The sequence below is a fragment of the Coloeus monedula genome (genome assembly GCF_965178545.1).
Source record: "Coloeus monedula genome assembly, chromosome: 1".
NCBI lineage: Eukaryota > Metazoa > Chordata > Aves > Passeriformes > Corvidae > Coloeus > Coloeus monedula.
Genome location: NC_138781.1, coordinates 33,952,248 through 33,964,525, shown reverse-complemented (window position 1 = coordinate 33,964,525; position 12,278 = coordinate 33,952,248).

Sequence of the window (12,278 nt, the reverse complement as noted above, 5' to 3'; positions counted from 1 at the left end):
CTGTGGGGTTTTTAATGGCCACAGACAATAAGGACTTCAGTTTTACACCTCATGCTGTAAGACAGGTATGTAGCACCCCCGAACTGACCCCCATGTAGAACTGCCTGGGTTAAAGGAAAAAAGTATTGCACAGGATCATTATCTTTCAAAAGCCAGCAGCATGGATGTGTGCCTTGGCAGCCTCCCATCCAAGAGCTGACATGGCCCAATGCTGCTTTTTAATAGTCAAATCTAATAGGGTCAGCATGAGAAGAGCAGAGTGCAGACAGTCTGACAGGCATGGGCAACTCAGTTTGTTCATTGGTGGTCTTCAGCCTCTCAGACTTAGTTCAGTGTGGAAGGGAAAAGATGAAATCTGTAAACAGTCACATGGCATCAGGAAAGCATCTTCCTTTTCTGTTGCTCTTTTCTAAGAGGACTGCCATTCTTTCCTTATATTTAAATTAAAAGCAGTCAGGCATGAATGCACGTGTGTGTGTAGGAAGGAGTGGGTTTTATTATATCATCACTTACAATCTTGTTTTGATGCTGGTTTCTCCTTTCTGGTGTTTATGTTGGCATGCTTATAATGGCCACACTACCTTTACTGTAGAAAAAAGGTGTTTCTAGCTTTAAAAAAAAAAAAATTCAGTTGTTGAAAGATTCTATTAGCTCCTCTTTTGTCATTTCCCACCATTTTAGTGCATTGTGTCCACAGTATCTTATCAAAATCTCTGTGTTTTTTGTGACAGTAATTTCTGCTTGTGTGTAAAATACTCCAGGCGAATGTTTTGAAACATCTTTTCCTCTTATTTTCAAGCTGATTTTGGACCTAGGGTATTAGACCTCAATGAAGGGGGAAGGAGAGAATGATCTGTACATCTAGAGTTCTGTTACTTGACTAAAAAATAGGTAGTCCACATTAGCAATTGTGAGAAAAGTTTTGGAAGGTCTTTAAGCTAACCAGCTTTCTTTCCATTAGTTTCTGATTCTGAGACTTGCACATTATATTTAACCACTTCTCGACTGAGATTACCTATTCAGCTACTTGCTGTCCTGTGATAGCCAGCCAAGGTCACCTATAGGTCATTATTGACTTGTGACCAGGATTGCCTCCCTCTAATGTATCTGGTACTGCTTTAAAGGCAGAGCTCGGGAAACAAACACCTTCTCTCCTGGGCTTTGTAAATTTTAAGGTGAGTAAAAGTTCAAAATGCAGAGGCATCATCCAGAATAATCTCTCTCACTAAGCCATGTTTATGATTTGTATTTCTGTGAATACTCTGTCTTCATTTTAGTCCTGCATTCATTTACTTATAAAAATTATGAAGAGGAGAACGTGTACCATGAGGCATCTCCCTAAAACATCAGATTTTGACAGAATTGAGTGAAATTAATGTTTCAGGTGCAGATTATGTGAATGCCACTTGAGAGTGTGAACCTGTATCCATACCAGTGGTGGTCTCTGTCAGGTTTTGGCAAGTGGAGAACAAAGAGCTACATGTCTGGCCCTTAGCTGAAAACTGAGCCTTACTGATCTATGTCTGATATTATCTTAGGCCCTTCAGTTGCACTGTTGCTTCTGAGCATTTCTAATAAATTCAATGAGCTAGAAATTTATGCAGGTGTTTGTCCATCAGGTGTGGATCGGGGTTTTGAATTATAGTCTGATCTGACAGAATGGCATACGAAACCATGATGTGATACGTTCCCATTTGCAGGTCCTCAGACAAGCTGATGATTCCAAGAAGCATACGTGGACCACAGAGGGATTTCATCATGCCTGTCTCATTAAATGGTAATAATAATGTATTGCAGTGGAATTCTGTTTTGCACATTCTGGTTGATGTTAAGGAGGCCTTCATGCAAAATACCCTTGCTTAGATGTTGTAACATCTGGAACATGGGGAATATGTGTTAGAGTAATTCAGTCTAAAACTGACCAGGGTGACTCATAGGGATCACATAATGGATCCTGAGCAGCTACTGAGAGCACATATATTTCATTTAGTAAACAGTGTTTGATTATGAATTAATGGTGATAATGCAGACAATTATTTCAATAATTTTGTCAAGTTAACAGTAACAATAGGCATACTGTTTGTTAAATGTATTAACTGGAATTACAGTAGCTTTTCAGACTACATTCATCATAATACTTGGTAGTGTATGTCCTTCCCTTGTCTGTGGGCTTGTGACTGTTCTGCTCATCTTAAGTGTTGTCATTTTTGCTGGTATTACAGAAAAAAAATTGAAATGTAGGCAGTTGTCAATGACACAAACGTCTTTTGTCTTTTCCACTGTCTGCTTCTTGAAAACAGTCAGTTCTGCATGTATAGTCTGAAACAAGGGAATTTAGCCATGTGACTCCCCCCTTTAACTCAGCCAAAGTTATGTAGGTAATTTTTAATTTGAGGGCACACTATTAACTCCTCATTGACAAGAGTAAGAATTAGTCACTCAGTTCCCTTGGCTTTATTGCAACTGCTCTTGAAACTTCTTCCTTGTGAGATACAGGATTTAGAATCAAGTTGTTAATATTGCGGAAAATTAATTTTTTAAATTTAAAGTATACTGCTAACCATCAGTTAGCCACCTGGATACAGGGCACCAGTTTATCTATGAAGTGATTCTTGATGTTTAAAATCACTCTGTACCCAGCACTTAACAAATACAGGGAGTGTTATGAACACAAAGAGAATGGCTTTGGTGATTTTGATCTCCAGAGAAGATCTCCTTGGCGTTAAGATAGTTCTTGTAACCAGATGGAAGTATTTTATGTCCTACTCATTTTGAACTCCCAGTTCACACCCTGATGATTTGTACACTCTGGGCTGAGGTCTGATTGATTATACCAGGATTAAATGGGTTTTAGTCTTCGGAAAATGTTGCAGGTATGCCAGCTGTGAGAAAAGTTGTATTTGACCCTGTCTGTTTCATTGTCTGCTCCATTTCCCTACCAAATCTGAGTTGTATAGGGGCAGGTCTATAGCACTGTCTTGAGGAATCTTTATTATAGACAGCTGTCAATGGCAGATGAATGCTTTGGCTGTGTCTCTCCTTTCAGCCAAGGAGTAAGTCTATAATTGTGAGGATTTATCTTGTTATATGGGTATACTGACACAGAATTATAACATCTGTATATGGGCCACTGACAGTCCCCATGTCTCCTAGTATATTCTATTTTCTCTAGGCCAAATTTATTGCTCTCATAATTAAGTCCAATCCTGAGAACTTAATGGAGTTGCAGGTTCTGAAAATAGGAGGAAATACAGCTCCTTGCCAGCAGCTTGCGCAGTGTCTGCTCTGGTCTGCCCGGGGTGTAATTCCACCTGTTCCAACTGAAGGGTGGGTGACAGAGGACGTGGCTTTAGAAGAAACTCCAATCTGGTAATTTTTATTATTTGTTCCATCTCATGTTAGGAATTCCTGAGTGGCATTTTTCTCAGTAAGTCTTACACCCCTAGTTGCTAAATGGGATCACGTTAATCATGGATGACACCAAGAAATAACAGGCTTACATTGCTTCCAGGTAGAGGCAGATCAGGCACAAGGTGAAGCTTTCCAGTGGTGAGGGCAGTGAAGCATTGGGGTTGGTTGCCTGGGGAGCTTCTGTTATTTCCATTTCTGGAGGATTTGGAGAACCTGCAGGGAATGAACTCACCTGCTAGGAATGACTGAACCATGGCGATTCCTGCCTTGGGGTTGGGGCATGTACTAAATCACCTCCTAAGGTCTGTTCCAGGCCAGTTTTTTGCAATTCTGTAAGTCAGCAGTGAGCTGACACTGCTCTGACATGGCAGAATAAATACAAGCCCAGTCGTTTTCTTTGCCTGGTACACTAAAAATGCTGTTGCTCTGTGGGTTTATGTGTTCTTCATCCTCCTTCAACTTCACAGGCTCCAAGCAGAAACCAAGTTCACTGTTTCTTACCCAGCAAGCATATTAGTTCATAACCTCAGTAATTAATTTGGTCCACAATTAGTGTATTTTTGAAAAGGTAAAGGATTCTTTCAAGTATCATATACCTTGAAGTATGGCTGGCTGTGAAAGATGTTAAACCTATTTTGAGCATATGCAGTGTTACATTGATTCTAATTGACATAGAAAGCATTTAATTCATGTATTTTTAAAGCAAAATAGCTACAATTTCAAATTGTAGCCATTTATTCACTTTAGGTAGTTTTCATTAACCACATGGGTATCCTAGGAAATAGAGAAAAAGATAAAAATACCATTCACTTTTGTCTGTTGTCTCTTCTGAGAACAGAAAGGGATTTTTCCAGAGTCCACTCAAGTAAATAGAAACGTTCTTATCCTTATAATAGGCTTTGGATAAGGTCCACATGTAAGGATAGTCCCCCCCCTTTTTTTTCCCATACTCTTGAATTGAATGTATGACATATATTTAATCCTGGCAGTATTCTTTATCTCTATGAGAAGTCCTTTTAATCCTCTGTGTAAGAAAGTGTTCTGTGATGTGGCTACCTGATTTTATTGAAACTCACATGTCAAGAAAAAAAATTATTGCCTTCCCTGTCAAAACTGACAGTAATTACGAGGCCAAATATATTGCTGTGATTGACTTGTAAAACCAAATCTGTAATATTTCAAGTTTGTGAGTTGGCTTGTGCAGCTCTCAGGAAATATAACCCAGTATTTTCTTTGCAAACTGACATCTCTTTATCTGTTTCTTTTATCATCTTTGTTTTTATTTGTGAGAGTGGGGAGCATACAGCATTTATATGAAATGTACTGGATGGCATTTAATGAGTCGGCTTCTGGGGAAAAGTAGCTAAACAGTAGCCAAAGGAAAGACAGGAAGGTTTAAGCAACGGTACCTTTTATGTGCTCCTCTTTATGCATAAACTTTCAGCAATAAATACTGCATATTGATTTCTTAATTGTAATGGAAACATACTTGGACAGGAGCAACATTATAGCCTATTTGCCTTAATTTTTAAAGAGATTTTAAATTTTAAAATGGATACTGCACTAAATTCAGGACAATGCTCTTAACTTGATGTAGAAGGGCTTGCTCGTCAAGGCTGTGTTGCTGAGAGCTCTTTCCATTTCAGCTGCCTTCCTTTCTCTTACCTTTGTAAAACCAGAAAAATCTGTACTTGGTGTTTAGCCACCCTTAGCATGTGTGAAATTCACTCCAGATCAAACAAATAATTTAAAACTGATTAGTGAAGAAGCTCCCAAATACGGTTCTGCAAAAAATAAGTATAAAAGTTTCACTTGTTTGCCTGTGAAAAAAAATGAAACATGCAATAGCTTCCAGGTTAATATTGAAGATTTCTGAGGACTTGAAGTACAAAGTGATCTTTCTTTGGCTGAAGGAAAAAAAAAGGACACCTACACATCAAATAAATGTATAAACCAAATGCTGGCTTAAAGACTTCTTAAAGGTGGACTAACAGCACTGCCTGAAAAATAAAGTAAAAAGAGGAAGATATATCTTAAATGTCATGTAGTCATTTAGGTGGGGTGCAAAAAATAAATACAAGAGTTGAAACGTTAATATTTAAGTTGTTAATATATCAACAGCCACAAAGAGACACTTGGAAGTGGCATCCACAATATTGTGTATTGTTTCAAATGTGCAATACCAGATTATTTCAGAACAGAAAAGATGAAGTTGCCGATACAGGAGAAAATATTCTCCATTTTACTTCATCATTTCCAGTCTGCTGGGTGTTAGAATGGTATTGCTGTTGGGGTTTTAATTCTTCTTTTTTTAAATTTTTTTTTCCTTATTTTAAAAAAAAAAGTTTTATATTTTTTTCTAAATCCAAACCAGTGAAACAAAGCCTAGGAAGTAATAATTTCTTTGATTCTTAATACAGTCTGTCTTCTTAATGAGCCTACTGCACTGCCCTGAAAACAGCCCTTTACAAATAAACATGCTGGAAGTGATTTAGCCACAATGTCCAGACTGTGTAAACATCTAATTATTACAATAAAATTGTCAATAAATATACATTACTGCTCCCTTTTCAAACGTTAACCAACTTTCTCTTTGCTTGATAAAAAGGTATAAATTGTATTTTTATGTCTCAGCGGGTTTTGTTTTCATTACCCTGCTTGCTGCTCTCCAGACAAAAGAACGCAGACTAATGTCTGAGTTACTCCTGGATGGTGAAAACTCCTACAGTTGTTTATTAACATAAAGTGCAATGTTTCCTTTCACAGAAAAATGAACTCTAAGCTTTCACAATCTGATGCTTAGTCACAGCATCTTTTCCCCACCAAAAACCGAAGCTATAAAATCTCTTATTGCAGTGGCTGTAGCTGTGGGATAAGCACACCACTGAAACACACTTATTAGAGGGAGGAGAGGCCATAATGCTGCTTTAGGACTGAGGGAGAAGATAGGAAACCACAGTAATTTCCTCAAAAATATGAAGCTGTGCTTTTCAAATTATAGTATCGTGTTGACCATAAATGTGGCATCAGCTCCCCCCCACCTCCCCCATACGTAGCCCCTTTTCACATTTCTTATATAACTGGAACATTAACATTAGAAAAGCAGAGCGATATTGAATCCTAATGAGGTCTGGCCTATATGCTCCGGCAGGAGAAGAATGAGGATAATTCATTTGTATGCCGCGAAGCATTCACAACTCCATGAGCATCCCCGTGGCTTCGGCTTGTGGTGCTGATCATCTGTTCCTACTTTAGGGGGTTTCATTGCTCTGAGCAGCATCTGAGCTGGGGAAAAAATAGTTAACCGCTTTACTGCTAGCTTTTGTTATATAATGACAATTTAATACGGTGGCTATTTTTTTGTTAACCTGCTTTAAAAAGGTCTTTCAAATGGTTAAATTAATCTTCTGATTAGCTGTGCCTGCCAGGTAAAATATAAGGAGGAAAGTGATGTGGAACATAGCAGTGTAAAATGCGTTAGCCAGTCTTGGTAAACACGTCTATTTTAAATAATCAATGTAATGACAGGCAGCCATTTGCTTGGAAAATATTTTTTTAAAATACTTTTTATTCTATTTTACTGCCTGTGATCACACTGCTTTTTTTATCTCCCCCCCTTATTTTTTTTTAAACACTGAAGATACTCAGCTGAGCGACATGTTATTTAAAAAAAGAAAATAGAAATGTTTACCAAAATCAAGGTATAAAAGATCCGTGCAAATTGCCATGTAAAATGATCTGCACAAAAAGGCATCGGGGAAGAGAGGGAAGGCTGTGCCAAACAGATGGCACACCCTGCTGTGTTTTTGATTGAAAAAGAAAGGTAACATTTGCAGCCACGTCAAAGAGACAGTGATCAGCTAAACAAATTGGTCTCCGAAGTGCACCATTGCTGGAGCAAACCCTGCTGCAGGGTACGAGCGAGGTTGTATTTCACAATAATGCCGTGTGTGCGTCGCGGCTCTCCGAAGTGAAGGGAGATGTCCCCCTTTCATCTCTGCAAGGCGAGCGAAAGCCTTTGTTGAGGTACACTGCAATGTATTCTGCAAAAGTGGCAGAGAAACCCAGACAATGAACGGGGTTTTTTTTTTCTCCTTTTTTTTTTTTCTTGGTCAGCTCCAAATCATATTCAGAGACAGCCCAGCACGTTTTCCATTTGGTGTATCAGGTGTCCAGGTCTCACAGTGAATAAAATTGCAGTGTGGTTTAAAAAAATGGGAAGGCAATGCCAAATAATCTGCACAAGGGTGCAGTTGGAGGAGGAGGAGGCTGTAGCCAGAGAGGCTTGCGGCTGCATGCTGCCCGCAGTACAAACATCAAGCGTGGCAGAGGAAGGGTGCGTGGGGGGCTTCCCGCCCATCTTTTTTTTGGGCTCATCTCAGCTGGCAGCCTTATTCCGCCTCAGTAAAGACAAGGTACAGAAATGTCCTTTGGGTGACATTCAAAACTCGATATAAATCCTCTGCTTTATGAGACTGCAGTGCAATAAATTACTTAGCCTAATTGTAGATGTAATGAATTACCATAATTAGTCATGGGCTACATTAAATTAATCAGCATGGTACATTATTTTGCTAAATTACATCTTTGCCTTCCAAAGCCACCAGTGCAGCAATCAGTGTTTCTTGCAAGAGGGGAATGATGCTGTAATGAGAAGCCTTTCTGCTCCTAGAATAGTGACAGGATATGAATTTTGATGGGAGACAGAAAGGTTTGGAGACGCTGGAGCCTCAACTTGTGCCTGAAGTGTCTCTCATTGTTAATGATGCTCCAGTCCTCCTGCAGGGGAGCAGTGGGCTGTAGCTTGTGAAGGTTGTGGACGATTCTCCTCACAGGGGAAGAAAAACACTTAGCTCGTGCTTTAAGGCAAATAATATCGCTGATACAACAAGTCACAAAGCAGTGGGGTGGCAGAGAGATAATGTCTCTGGAAATATTAATAGATTTAGAATGTTCTTTTGCATTGGTTGATGAGATTTATAGTTACCAGGTATTTTTTTTTATTGTTATTATTCATACCATTTGGATCTGAGTTAAAGCCTGTAGCTATTTCTGTTTTCTACTTAAACCTCCAGCTGTTCAGAATCTTGCTGTTGCTTCTCAGTGAATAAGTCTGGAAGCAAACCATACTTGAGCTGAATATTATTCACTATTCAGCAAAATGTTGTTGGGAGAGCTCCAGAGTCCCACCTGAACACACATGCTCTGTTTAGATTTTTATTCGGGGGCTTATAAGTATATAAAGACTATTATTTGCCTTGATGAATGACAGTTTATATTTCAGATGCGTGAATCCCAATTATTTCAGACATATTTCAGAAGTATGAAATGGCTCTTCTGTTTTGGGTTGGTTTTTTTTTTACCCTTAAAATAGTCTCTCTACAAGATCTGTCACTTTTTTACTGTAATGCTTCAGTACAAGTTTGCTTAAATATTTACTTATGCTCACAATGTCACCAGATGACAGTTTGTGACAGAGATTCATGGCACTGTCCTGCAATAAGGTTAATTATCCTGGACTTGCAACGAAGGATGCTGTTGTAGTGCCGTTGTTTTGTTTGCTGGAATGACAATGTTTGGTGAGCTTCTAGTTTAAAAGATGCATCTGTCGTCTAAAAGCCCATCTGTGTAATGAAATTAGGCTGGGATTTTTGTAGCATTCCTTGCTGGTTTCGTCATCCACCTGCCTGCCCTGACCAATGAGGAGGAGTAAACCAGCCAGTTTAAATCTGACATTACAGGAGCAGGGAATGGGAAAAATAGACAATGGAAGCAGTGCTGCAGATGTGAGCTAAATCTTTGACTGTGGTCAGGAGAAAGAGACCAAAATAAAGCATGGTCACATCTGCAGGGAAAAATGCATAGGGATGCAGAAAAGCCCTATTTGTAATTTGTGTTTTCGTCCTGGTGGGAACCCATTTAATTAGTGCAAGAAGGTATTGAATTTTAGCTTATCATGCATATTGTTTTCCAGCTGTACAGAAGATTGCCAAGTTTCTAATGGCCTGACCCTACTCTGTAAATCAGCAGTAAATTGCAGCATTTACACTGAGCAAAGGCAAAGGGCTCATTCTGTTGGGTTTTCGCTGTCACAGGAACCTGGGCTAAGGGATTAATGGTCTGATGTTAAACATCTGTCCCCTGTCTTTGGGGGGACGTAAACACACAAAGAGGGAATCTAATGCCATCTACTAAAAGATCTTCAATGAGAGGGAGCCCTTGCTAACATTTCCATCCCGTGGCACCTCAGACACATTGCCTCTTTATGCTAAAGCCCCACAGCACTAAGGGCCCTATAAATAGTCTCCATGTGACAGCTCAGAGAAGAAGAGAGGTTTCCTCTAGACATTAGTTGTGCTAAAAGATTCATCATTACCTGCAGTCATGAAATAAATCTTTGATACTTACAACTATAATATCCATGCTCTACGTTTTATTGCAGATATAGGTAGACAGTCATTATTTCTGACACTTTCTCAGCATTACAAGGAGTACTCTAGGGGAACAACTAGTGTACAGTCTTACAGAAATAGATTGATATAACCACATGGAAACCAGTTACTTGCAGTCAATATAATATTCCCTTAATGATGTTAAACAGTCATGCAGATTCCAAGTTTAAGGTAAAAATCCTCTCTTTGAACAACCATAGTTATCTACAAATTAAATTGCCAGAAGCTACATTTATTTTTTTGTTATATATTGAGAAATATATTATTTGGAACAGTATAAAATCTTTTTTTATTTTTAATTATTACAGTTTATTATTATTTAGGAGACATTAAAACAAACCATGGTCAATAAGGATCACTTTCCAGCCCTTGCAGAAGATGGGAGCACACTGTGAAGCAGAGTATTAAAGGATGCTCTGTGTGGTGGTCGTGTGGTTGATCCTGTCATCACATAAATTCAGTGGACATTAACACAGCAAATAATTTCCCATATGGAAAAAGAGCTAAAGCTGGTTTAAGAGCAATAAAGAGAAAGTAACTTATTTTGTTGGCCTGCACTCTTTATGAGTGTTAAGTGATAGGATGGTATTCCTGCCTCCCTAGTGAGGCACACAGGTCTTAAGTGCTCAGATAGATGTACTTCTGTACTTAGGTTCCCCAAATCCTGCACTGCTCCCTCCAGTAGCAACAAGCAGCAGCTCAGTACTTGCTTAGAGGTTTTACTGGGGACAGCTTCACAAACCCAGGGTGGCATTAGAAGTATCTGTGCTTCTCTTGCTTACTGGGATCAATCCTTGACCCATGGTAGAGGCAGCTTGGGATTGGTGTGGTGGTTGCTGAAGGTGCTGTCACTAAACTGAGGACACCTGAGTGACTCACTCACTGGTGGCACAGGCACTCCAGTGCTTTGATGAGCCAGACTGTCTGGCACCTCGGAGAGCAAGCCTGAATTTTTGATTTGCCCCTTGCAGGTGAAGTTTCAAAGGCAAATAGGCATTTCTGGAAAAATCAGTCACTGACTCAGAACAAGCCTTTTCCTTTTTTTTTTTTTTTTTTTTTTTTTTCCTTTTCCTCTGTTTTGGTGGAGAGATTAATTTTACAAAACATTTGCTCTGGCTCCTGCTGAACATTCCAAAATTCTCTCGATGGCTCCAGAAGTGGCACTAATGCAAACACCTGTTGCAGTAGGAGGTTTTTGGGACACTCCCCCACCTCAATTCATGACCTTTGAGGATGAACTGTTAAGGACTAGTGCTTTGGGAGAGGAGGAGGAAGAAATATGAAAATGGGTTTTCTTACGCTGTCCTTGGGCTTAAGCAATGTTGCTGATAAGCCAACTGTTATTTTTTAATGCTGAATGGCTGGAGACCAAGGAATCACGATGACCTCAGTGATCTGGTTTGTGGCTGCAAGATCTGTGGGATGGTGGCAGCCTGCCAGCCCCCTGTACATCATTTGCAGTTTGCTGTTTCTGACTAGTGTTTGTTATTGTAAAAGAGTGACACTGCCTATAACTCCTCTCTAAGTCTCACCTCATGGGTGTGGGAAGAGCAGCAGGTACGTGCTCTTGCACACCAAGGTGTCCCCACAGGCACGTGCCCACCTGCAAAGGGCTTGTCACTGCCCTGGCTCGCCTCGGCGTGATTGACGATAATTAGGTTTCAGCTGCCTTCTGATGCAGAAATGCACACCACCACAGCATGGCCAGCTCTGCCTCCGCAGCGGTGCCTCTGAAAGGCTATCGATTCCTCACTTCTACATTCTTAAAAGGTCATGGCAATAATTCCGCCTGAATTGTGCTAAGTGAAAATAGTTTGCAGAGGTAGTATGGTTCCTGCTCACTTCCAGAGTAAACAAAAGCCAGTGTTTTTTATTATTGGTTTTAGTATATTTTAGTTACATCTATTTGCCTTGCTCTCACATCATATCAATGAACTTCTTGTGAAGTTGTAGGGCAAGTGACCTTCAACATTATATGACTATTGGTTCTGCGCAGAGGTATTTCATTTTCTATTATGTAATATGGGCTGGAAGCGCTTATCATAATATGGTACTCACATTAAAAATTAAAAGCATAAGATTAAAAGTTACCTTTTTCCCCTAGTCCTGTCATATATCTGTCCATTGTAATAAGACAAACGTATCTACAGCTCTATGGCTATGGTATTAAATGTGGTTACTTTTGGTAAAATATCACTGTAGTTGCACAAACAGCCTTCCCTGGCTTGACTGGGAACACATTGTACCCAACAATTCATTTGACTAACAGGCTATATGATGCAATGAGTTAACTTATTAGAATACATAGCTACTGCAGCCCAAGTGCCCTAGAAAGATGACAGAAAGCTATGGATGCTATGGCATAAATTATTTCAATAGCTGTGCTCCAGTTAGTGGCTTTGTGTTCTGTCTGGT